Source organism: Macadamia integrifolia, chromosome 6 (assembly GCF_013358625.1).
Source record: "Macadamia integrifolia cultivar HAES 741 chromosome 6, SCU_Mint_v3, whole genome shotgun sequence".
NCBI classification, from domain to species: Eukaryota; Viridiplantae; Streptophyta; class Magnoliopsida; order Proteales; family Proteaceae; genus Macadamia; species Macadamia integrifolia.
The window spans coordinates 230,979-241,939 of NC_056562.1; the positions used below are offsets into that span (position 1 = coordinate 230,979).

General features: G+C 31.5%; 1 long non-coding RNA gene across 2 annotated transcripts; it reads left to right on the forward strand.

Annotated features, from left to right (window-relative positions):
* The first annotated feature begins 3,453 nt into the window (after positions 1–3,453).
* LOC122081251 lies at positions 3,454–5,949 on the forward strand. 2 transcript variants are annotated; one of them, XR_006141048.1, is made up of 4 exons: positions 3,454–3,660; positions 3,780–3,876; positions 4,006–4,167; positions 5,873–5,949. It is a non-coding gene; the product is annotated as an uncharacterized LOC122081251 (long non-coding RNA). The 2 variants fall into 2 exon arrangements; XR_006141049.1 differs by lacking the exon at positions 5,873–5,949 and adding an exon at positions 5,482–5,583.
* The last annotated feature ends 5,012 nt before the right edge of the window (positions 5,950–10,961 follow it).

The window sequence follows — 10,961 nt, forward strand, 5'->3', positions numbered from 1 at the left end:
TAAGTATGAAAGTTTCACTTTCATTTTTCCTTAAAATTTCTCTTGCAACCAAACGGAGCCTAATTTATTTTTCAAATTTTAATTAATCTTCTTTCGAAGTGAAGCTCCTTACCATCCCCCTAGTCCCCACCCCCACAAAGTCAGCTTCCCTTTTGAGGAGGTTGAGTGTGGAATGGAGAATGGTAAAACGTGCAATAGACATTCCCTTTGTGAAAATGTCAGTTGCTAGTTGCTCATGTAAAAATCAACATTTAACTTGAAAATCCTTCTAAGAGACCTTTGTCATGGGTGAAGTGAAAAATCGAGTCCAATATGTTTTGTATGGACATGAAACACAAGATTGACAGTAATATATGTTGCATCGATATTGTCACACCAAAGTTGCGATGGAGATTGTAAATGAACTCCCAATTCCCTAAGTAAAGACTAAACATGTGAATTCAGTGGTGGCTAATGCAAGCCACGATACTCACTCTGTGCTTGAATACACAATCTACTCCTACCTATAACAAGGAGTAATCGAAAAGATCTATAGCTTTCTGTCAAAAAACTCATTTTCATCAACTGTACCTATTTTACTAATAACTGCAGATCATTATGGCTATGTTTGGTTGCAAGGGGAACTAAAGGGAAGGGAAGTGAAATTTTCATACTTAAAAAAGAAATATACATAATCATTACCCCATATGACTATATCATTACTTCAAATCATTCCATATGTAATTATAAAATTTTGCTTTACTTTACATCCAAAACCCTTTGCTATAATATGTAAAATGTATCATTATCAAATATGGTTACTTTACATCCAAAACCCTTTGCTATAATATGTAAAACAAAAACTACATGTAAAATGTATCATTATCAAATATGGTTAAAAAAAATCAAGCAGTTTATATAATCACATTGAATCACATGGGGTAATGATTATAAACATTCATTTTTTAAGTATGAAAATTTCATTTGTCTTCCCTTTAAATTTCCCTTGCAAGCAAACGGAGCCATATCTCGCAAAAAAAAAAAAAGCAAACGGAGCCATAGTGCTATTCAAACCAGAACATTTCTGACTAGATAACTATAAAAAAAATCAAACTTCAAATTTCTATGATCTTTCAATGGAATTACACTTCCCACCTAAAGCACATCAGCAACAAACAAATCCACTAGCTTCCATAGCCAAGTATAGAACTTTTCATATTCCTATCACCTCATGATAATTCTTGAATCTATACTACCCACCTAAAGCACATCAACAAGAAACAAATCCACTAGCTTCCATAGCTAAGTCAAGAACTTTTCATATTCCCATCACCTCATGACAATTCTTGAATTTATAGATTACTCTTCGGAAATAAATTCAAGATAACCAACAAACGAGGTAATTTTGTATCTCATAACAACAAATGGGGAACAAAACATATGAAGTTGCGAGCTCAAGATTGAAATTTGGGTCCAATTTCCATGGAGTAATTTGTTATAAAAGACATACCTTTCCCAACAGATCTGAAAATAATTTACATAAGGAATTAATTCATTGACAAAAAATGCTTTTGCAGGAAAATCACAGCAGTGGGTTTAATTTTGGTGGAAATAATCTTTGGTTTGGATTGTGCTTGAATTGGGCCTCTGGTCCAAAGGGTTTTTTCTTCATAATAGGCTACTACCTTCACTGGTAGGAGTTGGAAACAAGGGATTACTTCACTAATTGATTAAGTTGGAGTCATAGACCAGTCTGTATGAATTATATTGAGAATCCTAAGAATTACAGGAAATTGGATACAGAAATATAAAATCTGATGCTGCACCAGTGCAATGGACATTGTATACAATTCTGATTAGAATGGATCTTAAGAAAACACTTGCATCATCAGACTCCTCTTTCTCTTCAACATTCTCTTCTTTCTTTGGTTCTTCTGCAGTAGGTGCAGCACCAGCACCACCGCCACCAACAGGAAATGAAGCCAACTTCTCCCTTCCAGATGCAATAAGCTCCGTAATGTCTTTTCCCTTAACTTCAGAGAGGAAGAACTCAATCTTATCCTCATCAGCATCAGCACCAACTGCAAATCCAAATAACAGTTACCATCTTTACAATCAAAACAAAACAAATGTCATTTCTTAAGGAACCAATGTCATACCCAGTATCAGAAACAAGTTTAGATACATACTGACATAGATTTCAAGCATAATATAATAGATTTAGAATTCTCTTCTCAGATTTGAGACCCATTTGCAACACAAGACGAAAAACAAATGCAGCCTAACATATCAAGTCACCAAGCCACGTTTCATAAACTCCAGTCCATATTAATGAAAACCACGTCTAGTTAGAAGAATAATTATGCTTTTGACTGTATAGATGTTTAGGAAATGATCTAGATTGGTCACGTATTAATTTTCGAACTTCGATTAATAACTCATATTCCCTCCTATGTATTTGCATCTTTCATATCTTTTTCTAATTTTTGTTTATTGATCTTAGAAAAATTTCAGTTTACATTAAATATTCAAAACGCCACTTCATCGATTCTATTTGAGTAACTTGACATATGATTAGGGATCATAGGATCTTTATGTTCACAAAAGTTAAATTTATCCAATATATCATGTGGCAGACATTTAAGTAGAGACCTTGGCGGTGGGTTGTTGTGCTAGTTTCCCCGAGGATTAGTCGAGGTGCGGATAAATTGGTCTGAACACCTTGATTAATAAAAAAAAAAAAATGTGGCAGACATTTGTGCAAAGATATCATCTAGACCTACTAGACCCCCAATATATATATATATATATATATATCATACTATTATATAAAAGTATGTACTCATGCTTCGTGGCTAATCTTTTCTTGAACTATTTTATCCTTCTTATTTATTTAAATACCTTAACTTCTTTATTATCACTTTTTTCATATTCCTTATTGTTTCTATTCTTTTTGGTACCCTCCAATTTCTCTAAATCTTTAATGCATTCATATTTCCTAAAAATAAAAGATCTTCTAAATCTTTTAAAATTTAATTACTATAACTAAATATATAAAATTTAATTACTATAACTAAATATAGTGATAAATAACCACTGACGTTTAACCAACCAGGACCTAGTATCCCCTGCCTCGCCTTCCTTGAGCGCATCTTCACGCAATTAGAGATCACTCACTTCCTTCAGCAGCACACGAGTCGCACCTTCAGTTTTCTCCATCTTCAAACTTCAATTGCTTTGATTTGCCTTCGCCGCCCGATTTAGCTATTTCCGGTGAGAAGAAAGTTTTTTCGAGCACATAATCATCTCATCTCTTTGCTTTTATTACAATTATTCCTTTTGGAAATTTTTTTTAGCATTGTACTCTCCGGTGGGTTGCCGCCTCCAATCGATCCTAATTTTTTTTTTTTTATTTAGCATTGTTCTCTCCGGTGGGTTGCCGCCACGAATCGAAAGTTTTTTCGAGTAGGTAATCGTCTCATCTCTTTGCTTTATTCCAATTATTCCTTTTAGAAATTTTTTTTCAGCAGTGTTCTCTCCGATGGCTTGCCAATCGAAAGTTTTTTCGAGCAAGTAATCGTCTCATCTCTTTCTTTATTCCAATTATTTCTTTTGGAATTTTTTTTTAGCATTGTTCTCTCCGGTGGGTTGCCGCCTCCAATCGAAAGTTTTTTGGAGCAGGTAATAGTCTCATCTCTTTGCTTTTATTCCAATTATTCCTTCTGGAAAATTTTTTTTTAGCATTGTTCTCTCCGGTGGGTTGCTGCCTCCAATCGATCCTGATTTTTTTTTTTACTTAGCATTGTTTTCTCCGATGGGTTTCCGCCTCCAATCAATCCTGGTGGCCATTCCTTCATCATCGCCAAATTCAACATACAAAACCCTGGATATACAAAGGTAAAATCAAATCTGAAGTGCAATAGATACAAGCCAGTTACTAATATGCAAAACTAGAGCAACCAATTAAATTAAAATTTTAATAATTGAATTTTTTTTTTTGGCATTATTCTCTCCGGTGGGTTGCAGCCTCCAATCGAAAGGATTTTGGAGCAGGTAATCATCTCATCTCTTTGCTTTTATTTCAATCGAAAGGATTTTGGAGCCGGTGGGTTGCCGCCTCCAATCGATCTTGGTGGCCATTCCTTCACCATCGCCAAATTCAACATACAAAACCCTGAATATACGAAGGTAAAATCAAATTTGAAGTGCAATAGATACTAGCCAGTTACTAATCTGCAAGACTTGAACAACCAATTAAATTAAAATTTTAATAAAAGCAATTATGGAGTAGGACGAGAGAGAGAGATGTGTCCTATCCTTTTCTTGCATTACTTTGTGTTGGTCCCTGAAGACTTGAAGGTTTTTGTTATTTATTTAACTTTTAATGAATAAAATGATGATTAGTGTCAATTTAATTTTTAGTTACATTAATAAAATGATGATTAGTGTCAATTTAATTTTTAGTTACACTAGGGATTTTACGTTTATCTTGCATTCGATGGTGTAATAAAGTTCTAATAAATTGTTGTTTCATAATAAGATTATTGTGGTCTCAGATGCTCTCGATGTCAATTCTCAAGTTGTTTTCTTTTACTCTATTTGGACTTTTTGGGTAAGACTGACTTGAGTTGTCTTGTGGGATTGCTGAAAGCATTGTAATGTTTCCTAGACCATCTAAGTACCTTACTGTCTCATTGGTAGCCTGCCCAAGTTATAGATGGATTGGATAATTATACCCTCCGACTGTTGAAAAAAGGCTCATTTTCCATTAGATGTCATGTGATTATGCGTGGCTATTGTAGCTGAGTCTTATGGAGGAAATGTGATGTTACTCTTGGAGTTTAATCAAGTCAGTCTCGATGTCGCCATTCCATAGCTCATTTGGTGTAAAATGATCCTTCTCGTCTAATATAATGATCCGGAGGGACTCTTTAAATATAAACCAGCCATCTATCACCATCATCTTCACAAATTCTTCTTTTCCCAACTCCAATATGGTACATGTATAACATTTTGAAGATTTTTCTTCCAAATTATTCACAAATGTGATATAAATAACCAAGGTTTTTGCCCAAGGTTGGTTAAGAAGACGATTTAAGTAGCGCAACTTATGTATGTGCATACTCCATAATATAACTTGTTTTGTTTTATCTCGTAAGAGGTTTTTAATTCATTTCACCTTTAAACGATTATCAACTGTCAAAAGAGTCAATCCAAAGTTCACAAATGTGAACAAAGAACATGAATTGACTCTAAACAACAATACAAAAATTGAAGAAGCTGATGTCCACTTAAATGTAGAAAAGTCAAGATATCAATTCATCAAGATCAATGAATTGAAATGGGACATTGATAAGAGCAATAAATTATTAGGTAAGTAGTTATATTTCATTCTTTATGAAGAAAAATGATATTTTGGTTTTTACACAATAATGCAATAATCACTTATAATTATTGAAATTAATAAGATACTAACCTCATTCTTTTAATTGTTTTGTCCAGATATTATTGGAATCCTTGTAGAGGTACAAAATGTGTTATCCATAACAACAACCAAAGGCGTGAAAACGAATAAGAGAGAAATTAAAATAATCGACAAAGAGTAAGTTTCTCACATTTATAAATATAATTTATATCATTATTTTTATTTTTATTTTTATTTTTACTAATCATAACACTTAATTTATATTATCAATAGATCTGCTCCAGTAATGCTCACGTTATAGGACAATTATGCAATAAATGAAGGAAGCAAATTGATGGATATTATAGGAGAAAATCATGTGATTACTTTTTCATCAATTAAATAGATAGACTACCAAGGTAATGTATATATATATTAATAAACATTATATATATATTTTAATAAACTAAACAATTTTTAAATGTGCAGGTGGCTCACTTGATACAACAACATTTACAACAATTGATATACATCCAATGATCATAGAAGCGGATGAATTAAAAAAACGGTATATAATAACTCATATTCCCTCCTATGTATTTGCATCTTTCATATCTTTTTCTAATTTTTGTTTATTGATCTTAGAAAAATTTCTGTCTACATAAATATTCAAAACCCCATTTCATCAATTCTATTTGAGTAACTTGACATATGATTAGGGATCATAGGATCTTTATGTTCACAAAAGTTCAATTCATCTAATATATCATGTGGCAGACATTTAAGTAAAGACCTTGGCGGTGGGTTGTTGTGCTAGTTTCCCCGAAGATTAGTCGAGGTGCGGGTAAATTGGTCCGAACACCTTGGTTAACAAAAAAATAAAAATAAATGTGGTAGACATTTGTGCAAAGATATCATCTAGACCTACTAGACCCCCAAAATATATATATATATATATATATCTCATACTATTATATAAAAGTATGTACTCATGCTTCGTGACTAATCTTTTCTTGAATTATTTTATCCTTCTTATTTATTTAAATACATTAACTTCTTTATTATCACTTTTTTCATATTCCTTATTGTTTCTATTCTTTTTGGTACCCTCCACTTTCTCTAAATCTTTAATGCATCCATTTTTCCCAAAAATAAAAGATCTTCTAATTCTTTTAAAATTTAATTACTATAACTAAATATAGTGATAAATAACCACTGACGTTTAACCGACCAAGACCTGGTATCCCCTGCCTTGCCTTCCTTGAGTGCATCTTCACGCAATCAGAGATCACTCACTTCCTTCAGCGGCACACGAGTCGCACCCTCAGTTTTCTCCATCTTCAAACTTCGATTGCTTCGATTCGCCTTCGCCGCCCGATTTAGCTATTTCCGGTGAGAAGAAAGTTTTTTCGAGCACGTAATCGTCTCATCTCTTTGCTTTTATTACAATTATTCCTTTTGGAAATTTTTTTAGCATTGTACTCTCCAGTGGGTTGCCGCCTCCAATCGATCCTGGTTTTTTTGTTATTTAGCATTGTTCTCTCCGGTGGGTTGCCGCCTCCAATCGAAAGTTTTTTCGAGCTAAGTAATCGTCTCATCTCTTTGCTTTATTCCTATTATTCCTTTTAGAATTTTTTTTTCATCATTGTTCTCTCCGGTGGCTTGCCAATCAAAAGTTTTTTCGAGCAGGTAATCGTCTCATCTCTTTCTTTATTCCAATTATTCCTTTTGGAAATTTTTTTTAGCATTGTTCTCTCCGGTGGGTTGCCACCTCCAATCGAAAGTTTTTTGGAGTAGGTAATCGTCTCATCTCTTTGCTTTTATTCCAATTATTCCTTCTGAAATTTTTTTTTTTTAGCATTGTTCTCTCCGGTGGGTTGCCGCCTCCAATCGATCCTGATTTTTTTTTTTTACTTAGCATTGTTCTCTCCAGTGGGTTTCCGCCTCCAATCGATCCTGGTGGCCATTCCTTCATCATCGCCAAATTCAACATGCAAAACCTTGGATATACAAAGGTAAAATCAAATCTGAAGTGCAATAGATACTAGCCAGTTACTAATCTGCAAGACTTGAACAACTAATTAAATTAAAATTTTAATAAAAGTAATTATGGAGTAGGACGAGAGAGAGAGATGTGTCCTATCCTTTTCTTGCATTACTTAGTGTTGGTCCCTGAAGACTTGAAGGTTTTTGTTATTTATTTAAATTTTAATGAATAAAATGATGATTAGTGTAAATTTAATTTTTAGTTACACTAGGGATTTTACGTTTATCTTGCATTCAATGGTGTAATAAAGTTCTAATAAATTGTTGTTTCATAATAAGATTATTGTGGTCTCAGATGCTCTCGATGTCAATTCTCAATTTGTTTTCTTTTATTCTATTTGAACTTTTTGGGTAAAACTGACTTGAGTTGTCTTGTGGGATTGCTGAAAGCATTGTAATGTTTCCTAGACCATCTAGGTACCTTACTGTCTCGTTGGTAGCCTGCCCAAGTTATAAATGGATTGGATAATTATACCCTCTGACTGTTGAAAAATGACTCCTTTTCCATTAGATGTCATGTGATTATGCCTGGCTATTGTAGCTGAGTCTTATGGAGGAAATGTGACGTTACTCTTGGAGCTTAATCAAGTCAGTCTCGATGTCGCCATTCCATAGCTCATTTGGTTTAAAATGATCTTTCTTGTCTAATATAATGATCCGGAGGGACTCTTTAAATATAAACCAGCCATCTATCACCATCATCTTCACAAATTCTTCTTTTTCCAACTCCAATATGGTACATGTATAATATTTGGCATATTTTTCTTCCAAATTATTCACAAATGTGATATAAATAACCAAGGTTTTTGCCCAAGGTCGACTAAGAAGACGATTTAAGTAGCGCAACTTATGTGTGTGCATACTCTGTAATATAACTTGTTTTGTTTTATCTCGTAAGAGGTTGTTAATTCATTCCACCTTTAAATGATTGTCAACTGTCAAAAGAGTCAATCCAAAGTTCACAAATGTGAACAAAGAACATGAATTGACTCTAAACAACAATACAAAAATTGAAGAAGTTGATGTCCACTTAAATGTAGAAAAGTCAAGATATCAATTCATCAAGATCAATGAATTGAAATGGAACATTGATAAGAACAATAAATTATTAGGTAAGTAGTTATATTTCATTCTTTATGAAGAAAAATGATATTTTGGTTTTTACACATTAATGCAATAATCACTTATAATTATTCAAATTAATAAGATATTAACCTCATTCTTTTAATTGTTTTGTCCACATATTATTGAAATCCTTGTAGAGGTGCAAAATGTGATATCCATAACAACAACCAAAGGCGTGGAAACGAATAAGAGAGAAATTAAAATAATCGACAAAGAATAAGTTTCTCACATTTATAAATATAATTTATATCATTATTTATATTTTTATTTTTATTTTTACTAATCATAGCACTTAATTTATATTATCAATAGATCTACTCCAGTAATGCTCACGTTATGGGACAATTATGTAATAAATGAAAGAAGCAAATTGATGGATATTATAGGAGAAAATCCTGTGATTGCTTTTTCATCAATTAAACAGATAGACTGCCAAGGTAATGTATATATATTAATAAATATTATATATTTATTTTAATAAACTAAACAATTTTTAAATCTGCAGGTGGCTCACTTGTGCAACAGCATTTACAACAATTGATATAAATCCAATGACCACAAAAGCGAATGAATTAAAAAAATGGTATATAATAACTTTATTCAAATTATTATACATTGATTTATTTATTTTTAATATATATATATATATAACAATGTTAAAATTTATTGTGCAGGTTCACATCAAAACATGGATCGAAGAAAATACTTCTCAAAACTTCTAACGAAGATAAATACAAGAAAGTTGAACAGATTGAAATGAAAGATTTAACAGACAAAGAATATAAAACAATTTTGATAAGAAAAAAATTACATCAATTTTATTTATTTATTTATTTATATTGAAGTCATATGATTCTAATATATTTTATTTATATCATATTACATATTTGCAGAATCAATATTATTATTTTGAAGGAAATATTGTAAATCTAGAGAATGAAAAGCTATGGTACAATGCATGCAAAACATGTAAAAAAAAAAAAGGTATAATTAAAGGGAGATCATGCAACATGTGACAATTGTCAAAATGATGATACAAAATATACACAAAAGTAAGTATTCTACTCAATTTCATTAATATATATCATATTTTCTTTAATAATATAGAAAACTAATAAATTTTACTCATTGATAGGTACTTCAAAAAATTCAAGATCAAAGACTCAACTGAAACAATAACTGTGACAATCTTTGATGAACTTAAAACACTTATAGGATGTTCAGCAATTGAATATGCAAGATCATCAAAAAATGTATAAATATTAAATGTTAGTTTGATTTTAAGAATTTTATTAAAATAAAATATTATATTAATATATAGTGATAATAACAACTTTATTTTCATGTGTCGCAGTACAAACAAAATTGGATGTGTGTCTATCAAAGAACTATTATTTATACTTCAAAATGGATTAAAAAAATAAAGGAAGTCGAAAATCAAGAAGCATTGTTATAGATACTATGAAAGAACGAAATGCGGACAAAAGAAGAATCATAGATGTTGAAGAAGATGAAGACAAAAAAGAAAAAAAAATTAAAATAGAAAAAGATTAAGTTGCAGAAAATATTATTATTTGCTACAGCAAATATTCATGGGCTTCTTGAAATAATTTTAAATTTTAAAGTTACATTACAAATGTGGGAGATTTAGATACTCTATTTCAAATAATCTCTCTTTTATTTTTATAAATTTAAGTTATTGCATTCTCTCTTTATCTCTAAAAATTTAAATGGACTCTCTCTCTCTCTCTCTCTCTCTCTCTCTCTCTCTCTCTCTCTCTCTCACACACACACACACACACATAATGTAAGAAAAACAAATTAAACTTTTATTTAAAATTACTCATTTATGTTCTCACATGCATTTTCACCTCTCTCTCTCTCTCCCTCTCTCTCAACATAAGAGAACAAATGAAACTTTGAATTAATATTACTCATTTATGTTCCCACGTGCATTTGCACTTGTATTTCTTACTAGTATATATATATATATATATGTTTCCAAAATCATATAACCAAGTCAAATCATATCATTAAAATATTGATATATATATATATATATATTGTCAATAGGCCGGGTTGAGCTGAATTTTTAAGGTCTCTTAACTCAACCTTAGGCCTGCCTAGCCTTAGGTTGGGTTGAGATATCTCTGCTCAGCTCCAACCTTGTCCAGTATAACACCACTCAACCCAACCCTGATGGACCTTGACTGAGAGGGCTAGGGTTAACCAGGCTCTTTGACACTTCTATACACACATATATTTGGGTGCGTCTATATGTAATCATTTTTTACCAAAAAAAATTATGCAATCATTTTTATTATTATTATTATTATTATTATTATTATTATTAATATATACTTTCTTAATTTATAGCAAAAAAATAAATAAAATATATGTGTCTATT